Here is a 12078-nt window from a genome sequence, read left to right on the forward strand (position 1 = left end):
AGCTTACTCTATTCTCTTTTACTAGAAAATCTCTATAGCACTAATATTTATTAATAGGTTTGTTGTTGGAAGAATTGTATCAGTTCTTAAGTTAAATGAACTTTGTTCAGTTTTCACAGGTAACACTTGTTGGTGTAATAAAAACTACTGAATTATTTTTGTTTTCATATGACATTTGAGCTTTGCTTTGCTTTTGGTTTCTTGGCCAAGGGCTATTTTGTAGTCAAATAGAAAATGACATGTGAAATATTACAATGAAAGAAGAAAAATTATTAATAAGAAATGTATATTAAAGAGTCAAATACATCATTTTTCCTTTATCACCTTATTAGAAGAAAACTACTATGGACCAAGAAAATTCCTATCCATTGTCTGATTTAATTCTTATAGTAATTCTATGATATTCATCCTAGATGAGAAAACTCGGACTTTAAGAGATGAAGTCATTTACCTTGGTCCGTGCATCTTGGGAAAAATGATACCAGAAATAAATCACTGCTCTTTCGAATCTAAGGCTTTATGTCCTTCTCTTGCCTCTGTATATCTTAAAAAACTATCTGAGAGGCGCCTAGGTGGCTCAGTCGGTTGAATGCCCGACTTTGGCTTAAGTCATGATCTCAGGCCCCGCATCAGGCTCTGCGCTGACAGTTCAAAGCCTAGAGCCTGCTTAGGATTCTGTGTTTCCCTCTTTCTCTGTCCCTCCCCCCACTAACACTCTGTCTCTCTGTCTCTCTCTCTCTCTCCAAATAAGCATTAAAATTTTTTTAAATCTGACATTTAGTCATCAAGTTAAACCTTAAGTACAATATAAAAATTTACTTGCTTCTTCATACACACTTGCTAAAAATAGGCATGAAATCAGCCTCTCAAACATTTCTCTAATGGTTCTATTTATGCATGCCCATATATCAGCATTACCTGGTTCCAGATGTTATTAGAAATATTGTGGCATTACATTGTTCTGGATATTATTGTAAATATCAGTTTGCAGTTCATCTGACTAGATTTACTCATATGCTTCGGGAATGACAATTATTTCAATCTAACTTGGTTTACCGGGATTCGGATGATCTCACATATTGTCACCTACTACTCAGGTAAGAAAGAGCCCTTTGGCTATATAGGAATAGTTTAAGCAATAATATCTATTGGCTTCTTAGGTTTCATTGTATGAGCTCACCACATGTTCACTGTAGGAATGGACGTTGACAGACGAGCATACTTCACATCAGCCACTATAATTATTGCTATTCCTACTGGAGTAAAAAGTATTCAGCTGACCCGCTACCCTTCACGGAGGAAATATTAAATGGTCTCCTGCTATATTATGAGCCCTGGGCTTTATTTTCCTATTTGCCGTAGGGGGCCTAACGGGCATTGTACTAGCAGCTCCTCATTAGATATTGTTCTTCACGATACATATTATGTAGTAGCCCACTTCCACTAGGTATTGTCAATAGGAGCAGTATTTGCTATTATAGGAGGTGTTGTTCACTGATTCCCCCTGTTTTCAGGGTATACCCTCGGCAACACCTGGGCAAAAATCCACCTCACGATTTTGTTCATAGGTGTCAACATAACATTTTTCCCTCAACATTTCCTAGGATTGTCTGGAATACCTCGATGTTATTCCGATTACCCAGATGCATACACAACTTGAAATGCAATGTCCTCAATAGGTTCTTTTTCAGCTCATTAACAGCAGTAATGTTAATAATCTTCATAGTCTGAGAAGCCTTCGCATCTAAACGAGAAGTAGCAATAGTAGAATTAACTATAACTAATCTCGAATGATTGCATGGATGTCCTCCTCCATATCACACATTTGAGGAGCCACCTTATGTGCCCTTAAAAGAAGAAAGGAAGGAATCGAACCCTTTTAAGCTGGTTCCAAGCCAATACCATAGCCACTATGTCTTTCTCAATAAAGAGGTATTAGTAAAAAAATTACATAACTTGGTCAAAGTTAAATTATAGGTTTAAATCCGTTGTATCCCTATGGCATATCAACTAGGTTTTCAAGATGCTACATCCCCTATTATAGAAGAACTTCCTCACTTTCACGACCATACATTAATAATTGCATTCCTAATCAGCTCCTTAGTTCTCTATTTCACTAATACTGACAACTAGGCTTACACATATAAGCACAATAGATGCTCAAGAAGTAGAAACTATCTGAACTATTCTGCCAGCCATCATTTTAATTCTTATTGCCCTACCTTCTCTACATATCCTATATATGATAGATGAGATGAACAACCCTTCCCTAACTGTGAAAACTATAGGACATCAATGATACTGAAACTATGAATATACTGATTATGAAGACTTAAACTTTGACTCCTTACATAATTCCCATTCAAGAATTAAAACCCGGAGAACTCCAACTACTAGAAGTCGATAATTGAGTAGCACCGCCAATAGAAATGACTGTCCGAAGATGTCCTGAATTCATGGGCTGTTCCATCCCTAGGCCTAAAAACTGATGCCATCCCAGGCAGACTAAACCAAACAACCCTAATGGGCACACGGCCTGGGTTATATTATGGCCAATGCTCAGAAATCTGCGGCTCAAACCACAGTTTTATACCTGTTGTCCTTGAATTGGTTCCACTACCATATTTCGAAAAATGATCAGCATCTATACGGTAAAATCATTAAGAAGCTAAATAAGCATTAACCTTTTAAGTTAAAGATGGGGAGTCTAAGCCTCCTCTTCATGACATGCCACAACTAGATACATCAACCTGATTTATCACTATTATATCAATAATTATCACACTGCTCATTATATTTCAACCAAAAAATTTCAAAACATTCATATCCATGAAATCCAGAACCTAAATCTGCAATAACGCTGAAACAACCTAATCCCTGAGAAGAAAAACGAATGAAAATCTATTTGCCTCTCTCAGTACCCCAACAATAATAGGGTTACCTATTGTTATTCTAAGTGTAATATTCCCAAGTATCCTGTTTCCCTCACCCAATCCACTAGTTAACAACCCTCTGATTTCACTGCAACAATGACTGGTTCAACTGGTTTACCCAGCCAAGTGTTGGCATTTTTGGCTTTCCTTCTTAATCCTGGGAAATAAATTTCCTTCATAAGCCCTGAAAATAAGTTTAAATGTTAGTTGTTACAACAGCTTAAAAGTATTTTATTAATTTTTAACTGTTATTTACATTTTTTTAAATGTTTCTTTATTTTTGAGAGAGACAGAGACAGAATGCAAGTGGGTTAGGGGCAGAGAGAGAGACACACACACACAGAATCCGAAGCAGACTCCAGGCTCTGAGCTGTCAGCACAGAGCCCGACGCGGGGCTCGAACTCTCACGAGCTGTGAGATCATGACCTGAACCGAAGTCAGACGCTCAACCGAGTGAGCCACCCAGGCGCCCCTAACCATTATTTGGATAGTAATATAACATTATTATGAAGGATGACATTTTAATGTAAGAAATTATAATGTAATATTTAGCAATGGATGATTTACTTTTGAATATAGAATATTCAAAAAATATTAATTTAAGATTATTTATTGAGCCCCTTTTATGTTTCAGACACTTCTTAGTGCTGCATAAACAGCAGTGAATAAAGAAGACAAGATCCCTGGCTTTATGGATTACCTCCTTAGAAGCTGGAGGACAACAATAAGCAAGTAGAAGAAATGACAAACAATTAATATGGATAACAGATTGTAATGCATGCACAGAAGGAAACAAACAGGAGACATGAGAAGTAACATGGGTGATGGAACAGGGGAACCATCTTCAGCAGAGAAGTCAAGGAAGGCTTCCCAGAGGAGATAGTTGAACTTACACCTGAAGATGAGAAAGAGCCTGTTGTTTAAAGAGCATGGGTAAAGGCTTTCCAAGTACGGAACATGCCAAATTCCTAAGGCAGGAAAGAACATGGCTGTTTGATCAATAGAAAATCATCCATGAAGCACAGAGGGGCAGGATGAGAGTGAGGGGTGGGCAGGAGGCAGATCACATGGACATGTGGGCCACAGTAGGCATTTGGATGTAATTCCAAGACCGATGGGAAGCCACTGACGGTGACTCGGCAGGAGCGGGATAGAGTCTGGTTCAGCATGCCTGCTGGTGAGCGGAGCTCCCTTTGTGCCAAACACTGTACTAGGACCGCTCCTTCTTACCCCAGTAGGTGGTCTCATCACTACTGAGATAAGAGAAAACATAGCCACAAAAAATTATTCAGCCTCACTTAGCTGGTGGGTTTGAAACTCATACATTTGACTCCCAAGACCAACTGCTCAACCACCAGGCCTGGCTCTAGATAATTACGTAAATGGCCCCTGATTAGTGACATTTTATATTGCCAATGTTTTCAGCATTCGATTTTCCCATTTCTTGCCAGATTGGGATCCAAACTAAATTTAATAACCTCTTGAGGGCTAACGGCAGTATTAGTTTAAAACTAAGATTGTGTCGGAGTAAAGGCTCTTAGTCAAGAGATAAGTGAAATATATATTTTAAAAAATGTGTGGTTGGTGCTGACCAGGACCTCTGTCTTTTCATAGACGACCACTCAAGGTGCTAGTGGGATAAAACTAACAAGAAGCACTTAAGGGAACATTACACGGAAACTCACTAGAGGTTGGTAAAACCTTATACACCACAAGAATAGACAGATGATTGCTCTGAAAATGGACATAGATTGGATTCGACGTGGATGATTTAAGTACAGTCCAATTGGACACAGATGTCTAAACATCTCAGGATTTTCCTAGTCTCAGAGTTTAGTCTGTCATGTCAGGCTCCTCTGTTACCCTGCATACATGGAACACGCTAGGACAGACATGTAATATGTTTCAGGTCTCAGGCTTTCCTTGACTTTGCCACTATATTCTTTTTCTTATCCTTTTTTTTTAAAAAAAAATTTTTTTTAACATTTATTTATTACTGAGAGACAGAGAGAGACAGAGCATGAGCATGGGAGGGGCAGAGAGAGAGGGCAACACAGAACCTGAAGCCTGCTTCAGGCTCTGAGCTGTCAGCACAGAGCCTAACGCAGGCCTTGAACCCACAAACTGGCGAGATCATGACCTGAGCTGGAGTTGGATGCTTAACCAACTGAGCCGCCCAGGTGCCCCTTTTTCTTTTTTATTTATACTGTTTGTTTCCAAAACTGCTTGCTATTTCCTTGTACTTAGTGGCAACCTTTCATCAATAAAGTAACCAAAAACCCAGAGTGGATGTTGCTAAAGGGCAAGGAAGTAAGGTCACAGTATATTTCATAAATTACATGGTTCTTATAAGGAATCAGCGAAAGCAATCTTAGTATTATTTTTAGTTATGAAATAAGAGTAATGGTAATGTTTACTATAAGCATTAGGCATGCTTATATTAATTAACTCTTTTAATCCTATTAGACTGTGCTATTATTACCTCCATTTGCAGATGTGGAAACTAACACAAACAGAGACTTTGTAATTTGCCCTGGGCCCCAGAGCAAGTAAATAGTAGAGCTTGGAGTGAACTCCAGCTGCCTGGCTCCGTGTATGTGCTTTTAGATTCCTTTTTATGATGTTTTATGGCAAGATCTAGAACACATTTGGAGTCATGAACCCCTGAATTTTTAATAAATGTCCAGAACTTAATAGAGCACTTGTATACCCTAAAGCCAGGGGATATTAATAGCTTAGAGAGGATATTAATAGAAGGCATTATTAGAAGAGACTCTTCAGGGGTATTAATAGGAGGGAGAGTTTTCTATCAACTTAGAATGATTCAGAGACATACAAAATAAATATTTTAGTGCAAAAGCATCAAGAAGAACAGGAGATAAGCCCTTTAAAAGGATTTCTGGGGTAAACATGTAGTCTCTAACTGAACAAAAACCTGCTAAAACTGTAGAAAATGGTAGATGACTTCTCGTTACATCAATCTGTAAAAATGAAAAGATCCTTGCAGCTTCATTTATCACTGCTCACCAAAACTAGAATCCTCCGCTAATAGTAAGTATAAAGATTTCATCTTATCTGTGGGCTCACTTCCCTAGTGTAGTTCACATGTTTGCATTTCCTGCATGCTGGGAGTAATCGTGGTGTTCTCACATTCCCCTAGAGGATAAGGAGCGCCCAGAAATGATAGTAACTAAACCGTGATGGGCCTTTCTTATGTCTTAAGGAGTTGGCTTGCATTAACGCTTTCAAGTCTCACAACTGCTGAGGTCAGACTTGCTGGTGGGTGGGGAGCTACTTTGCCCCACTGCTCCCCTCCTAACCCCACCCTGGTCTAACCAACCCCTCTCCTGTGCTGGAGGAGTTGCTGGTCTGAGTTCAGAACCAGAGGCACAGGGCTTTGTTTACAGTAGATAAGGTTACACTTCCTTAAAGTTACCATGGGACCCCATGAGACTTCTTGTGGTAAAGTGACCTGGACAAAGTCTGTCTCCTGAGTCAGATCACCAGCCATTTTTTTCTCTTTCACCTCCTCCATGACAAGACAGGGTGGCTAGTCCAGCTAATTCATTGAAAAGCCAAGGAATAAAAGGCCTCATGTACGCTCCCTGGACCATGTCACATTTTCATCTGAGATTTTACCGGATGTAGTAAATCCGGTACTACTGGATTTAGTACATCCAGGATGTAGGTTACTGGGAACTCTTCCAGATATTTATAAAGTGGCTCCTTAGTTCCCATTTTGGGTATTTTCCTAATCAAGTAAGTATCTTCATTAGAAACTCCTTTGGGAATTAGAATGAGTGGCAGATTACCAAACCTACCTTCCTTCTATTTCCCTAACAGTAAATGACTTTCTCTCTCCAGGAGTCAAATGAGGGAACCAAATTATAGCTGGGTTAGGTAAGGTATCACTGGCACACGGTTAAAATGCAAAGCACTGGGGCGCCTGGGTGGCTCAGTCGGTTAAGCGTCCGACTTCAGCTCAAGTCATCATCTCGCGGTCCGTGAGTTCAAGCCCTGCGTCGGGCTCTGGGCTGATGGCTCAGAGCCTGGAGCCTGCTTCTGATTCTGTGTCTCCCTCTCTCTCTGCCCCTCCCCCGTTCATGCTCTGTCTCTCTCTGTCTCAAAAATAAATAAACTTAAAAAATAAAATAAAATAAAATGCAAAGCACTGAACACATCCTGGAGCAAGAATACTTAATCAAAACCTTTTTTTAGTAGAAGAAATGTAAAGCCTTTGGTTCCACTTCCAGCAAAAAATCTAGAACCAACCTAGAACCCAGAGTGTGCTCTTCCATAATGGGAAGTGGGAGGGATGGAGGGATGTGAGACTTTGATGATCAGCTTGAGGAAGATAGAAGCAGGTTTTTCAATAAAGGACACGGCCCTAGAGCTGTCAGCAATGGTTCTTGTCCTAGATTTTCATTACTTAATGTCTCTAGAATGGGCTTCCTTTGCTGTAAGAGGAACACATTTACCTAAATGACCCCAAGCTACCTCTCAGCCCAGAATTTCACGGCTCTTGGGAAGGGCTGCTGGGAGAATCAAATAAGATGCGAAACCACTTTAAAACATTTTACTGCATGCCTGGAAATGTATTATTAGATGAAAATCATAGCAAACTAGTTCTAAATGTCTTAAAAACACAAGATCCCCGTCATTTCCCACTTTGGTCCCCTCTGAGGGCACCTCCACCCAAAATAGCTCCCAAGGAAACATCAAAAGGCCTAGAAAATCCTTAAAAAGCAAATGTCTCTGCTGTTGTTATTTTTCCCTGAGACTCTTTTCTTCCCCAGCCAGGGTTCCTTTGAATTGATTTCCCCAGGAAGAACACTCCCATTGTCACAAATGGAAGTTGCACCCGTGATCTATAGAGAGGCAAATAGAACTCAACAGGAGGGTAATGAAACAGATAGGTTTTGCTAAATCAGAGAAGCGGGGGAAAAGAGAAGTATCAGTTTGAAATTCTACCTTATCACAGCAGTTAAAATAGAAGTCTAAGAAGTAGGCACTGTCTTTAGAGAAATGGACAGAATTTGTCCAGGAGGAAAAGAACTAGGGATAGAATGCAGCCAAGAGAGGGGAGGGTCAGACTTATAAAGGGGGATAACATGGCAAATGAGCTTGGTGAGGGTAGACGCACATGATAGAACGTTAAGAAAAAGTCCAACTATCTATAAGGGAGTCTACCTACATTGATTTAAAATAACCGAGCAACATAGATATTAGAATCCCTGCTTCATAGAAGAAAGTGAAGCCTAGGAGAGATGAATTACTCCAGTAACATAGGGAGTAAGTAGAAACAGACTCTTCAACGCTACCCTAAAAACACTTAGTGATTCCTCAAATCCTTCTTCTCCCCATTCCTATATTCATCACTGAAATCTCCATTTTGATAGCTGTGGAGGATGGGGGCAGGGGTAGAAAAGTGTCCTGTGGTGCACACGAGTGAGTGTCAGTGTTAGTGCAGCCATAACTCCTGGCTCAGGTGCTGAAGATACAGTCACCCACCCGGGGACCGTTGACTCTTGTCTATCTCAAGAGAGGTGACTCTCAAGCATGTTAAACCAAGCAGTTAAGTCTCTTCTTTTTGTAGTTTCCTACAGGGTGAACACACGGTCAAGTTAATCAACTGCAAAATGCCTGGTAATAGGACAGGGCCCCACCCCCAGCTCCACACTGCTGCTCAGAGGGATGGAAACAGGGTTAGAGTGTGGGTTTGAAGTGAGACAGTGGACATTTAGGTCAGTGGAGGATTTGCTTGGGCAGCTTTGTGTCACTGCTCAGGAGGGATCCAAATGTAAAAGAAGAACCAAACCCACTCTGGGAGAGGCGAAGTCCAGCTGATATGTACAAACTACTGTTACATCAACAAATGCCATTTTTCTGGCTTCCAAGGTACAAAAATGGTGTTTTAAGTGCATTTTTTTCCAGTTTGTCTACCAACAAGGAGCTCTTTTCTTTCTTCTTTAACTGAAGTATAGTTGACATAAAATTTTATAAGGACCTCTTTCCTTATAGTTACAATGAGACCCTTGTTTTGAAAGATCTTTATCTACCAAACTTCATTTATTAAGTAAATCAGTTTATTTGCTGAGTTTTTTACTCATCAAAGATATAACTGCCCATCAAAGCCTCTAATGAGCTTGGGATAACTAATATATCCACAGTGTGGTAATTATAATTCCAGGCTAGAGCAAAGAAAGTTGACCTCTTAATTAGCATGCGCAACTTCGCCATAGTAAATGAGTCATTTCTCCTGGCTTTTTATGCTGAAATACCGAAAATAGCTTCCAGTTGTCCTGTAGATCTGGGCACCTAAGTTTCTGAAACAATGGAGTTTGCTGGTCCATGAAACTGGATCAGGTGCCCTTTTTACCTAATCCTTTAGGACTTTCTGCAGGCTCCTTCCATCACATTTTCCATGTTGCGTTGTAGTTATCGTTTTTTGTTTTTTATTTTTTGCTTTAGCAACAGGCATTTATTACTTAACAGTTCTGGAGGCTGAGGAGTCCAAAAACAAGGCGGAAGCTTTTTTGGTTCCAGTGAGAGCTCTTACAGATGGCCCCCTTGGGGCTGGGTACTCATATGACCTATTCTTTGTACAGCCTGGGAGAGAGAGGGCCACTGTAATTGTCTTTTTACATATACATAACTAGCTTTTGACTTCTTAGCTACCATCTCTAATTATATGAGTATACCTACTAAGTTTCTTCTAAAATTTTTTTTTTAACATTTATTTATTTTTGAGACACAGAGAGACAGAGCATGAACAGGGGAGGGTCAGAGAGAGGGAGACACAGAATCTGAAACAGGCTCCAGGCTCTGAGCTGTCAGCACAGAGCCCGATGCGGGGCTCGAACTCACAGCCCTCACGGACCGCGAGATCATGACCTGAGCTGAAGTCGGCCACTTAACCGACTGAGCCACCTAGGCGCCCCACTAAGTTTCTTCTAAATACGAGGTTTCCTACAAAACATTTCCAATGGATGTTATTTTCTCCATCTGATGTCACCATTATCTGTTTTGCTACATGTCTATTCAAATATTTTGGTACGCATGCATTCAAAGAAATGAAAATACCCTTTCTCTAACCCCCACCTTGACAAATAGGCAGAAGCAGATGATTCACATGCCGAATGAATGAAACAAGGAGGAAGGGGAAGGATAGGGAAATATGTTTAAATTTATCAAAATATGAGCTTAGCTATACATAGAAGAGAAGGTGAACATCAATGCACAGAGAACATATTCACCAGTTGTACCTAACTAGAGTTTAGAAGCTGAGGAGGAAATGACAGGAGATGATGGTGCAGGTTGAAGATCATGTGTTCCCTAGTAAGAAATTTAGGTTCTATCTGGAAGCTACAGAGTCATAGAATTTTGGAAAAGATGTATTTGTGTTTTAGAAAGCATAACGGGAGGTGTCTTGGTGGCTCAGTTGGTTAAGCATCCAACCTCAGCTCAGGTCATGATCTCGCGGTTCATGGGTTCAAGCCCTGCATTGAGCTCTGTGCTGATGGCTCAGAGCCTGGAGCCTGCTTGAGATTCTCCATCTCCCTCTCTCTCTCTGCCCCTTCCCCACTTCTGTGCGTGCACACTCTCCCTCTCTCTCAAAAATAAAATAAACATTAAAAAAAAAAAAAAGAAAGCATAATGGCTCTGACCACAGTGACCTGTGTTTAACCCAGATGTCAGCAGCATTGACCCTGACTAGTGACACAATGGAAATGCCTTTCGGTCGCCCCAAATCTCCGGTTCTCTCATAGACCTCTGCTGTTTCCCAGGGAGTTGCTGTTTGGCCTCCCCAGTCCCTCAGGCCTCTCTTCTCTTTCAACATCAATCCTAATCGGATATCCAGTTCTCTCCCTCGGTTTCAAACACACAGTAAAACAACAGTTTCACTTCATTTACACAGTCTTTGGGATTTTTGTTGCTATTGTTTTTTAGTTTTGAGGGTTTGGTTTGGTTTTGAACACTGCCCTGAAGATTTCTTAGGGAAGACACAGAAAGGTTTACACGTCAGTGATGCAAAATTGATGGGAAAAAGAGGCCTTATTGTCAAAACAACCTTAGATTTCCACTGCCCTGGAGCTTTACTGGGTTGCCTTGAGCATGCATCTCTGCTTTTCATTATTGGACCACTGTGATTTCCACACTTCTTTTTGGAATATTCCAGGAACTAGGAATGACTTTCCCCTCTATTTGACCAGTGTGCCCTCTGTTTTGTTGTCTGAATCCTGCAGACATCTCTGTCTTGGGGTGATTCAGCTGACCCCATGGCAAGGCATATTCTCATAAAGAGTATTTCTTTCTCAGAAGAAACTCTCACAACAATTGTTAGGAGAGTTAGATCTTTTTCATCGTTATAAAAATGATTGAAAGGAGGCAAAGTTGCAATGGAAAAAAGAAATAGTTGGTGCAGAAATACAAGGGAAAAATAGCAGTGCAGATAAAAAGGCTAACACAATAGCAGTGCAGATAAAAAGATTGTTTCAAGAGATAATAGGCCAGAATTAACAGTAGTTGAAGATGGATTGGGTACCAGCTTTGGGGAAGGAGTGATGGAGTCAAAAATAATTTTATTTTCTTACTAGGGCAATGAATGATGAAGATATTGACCAAGGTAGAGAATACCAGAGGATTGTTATTAGTTGGTATGTTATTTTATATGCATTGAGTCAAGATGTCTGTGGAACATGCAATGAAGTTGTCTAGCAGGTCATTGGATTTACTGGTCTGGAACTTTGGAGAAAGGTATTTGAATATCGCCATAATTGCAGTAGATTTGAAGCCGTACAATAGATCACATCAATGTGGGCCAGTATTCGGTGAATGAAGAAGAAAAGTGACAAGGAAACTGGGAAAACATCTACATGTAAATAGTGGAGAAAGAAAGAGGACCTCACAGAGCTGAGAAGAGCCGCCAGAATGGAGTGGTATGCTGTAATAATCAGGAAGAAACTAATGTCTTGAAAGGCAAGGGAAGAAAATCTCCAGAAAGAGAGAGACGGATCCCAGCGTTAATACTCAACAGAAGTCTAGTTATATCGGACCAAAATCCTCTGGTGGATTTTCTCCTGCTTTACTAAGGGAAGAAAACCAGTGTGAGATATGGGAGATTTGAGTTAAGCAGCTGTTTTA

General features: G+C 40.4%; 1 pseudogene; it reads left to right on the forward strand.

The window, feature by feature from the left end:
• Positions 1-1066: 1066 nt before the first annotated feature.
• Positions 1067-11652, forward strand: LOC122235762 (annotated as a pseudogene).
• The last annotated feature ends 426 nt before the right edge of the window (positions 11653-12078 follow it).

This window comes from Panthera tigris, chromosome F3 (genome assembly GCF_018350195.1).
Source record: "Panthera tigris isolate Pti1 chromosome F3, P.tigris_Pti1_mat1.1, whole genome shotgun sequence".
Lineage (NCBI taxonomy): Eukaryota > Metazoa > Chordata > Mammalia > Carnivora > Felidae > Panthera > Panthera tigris.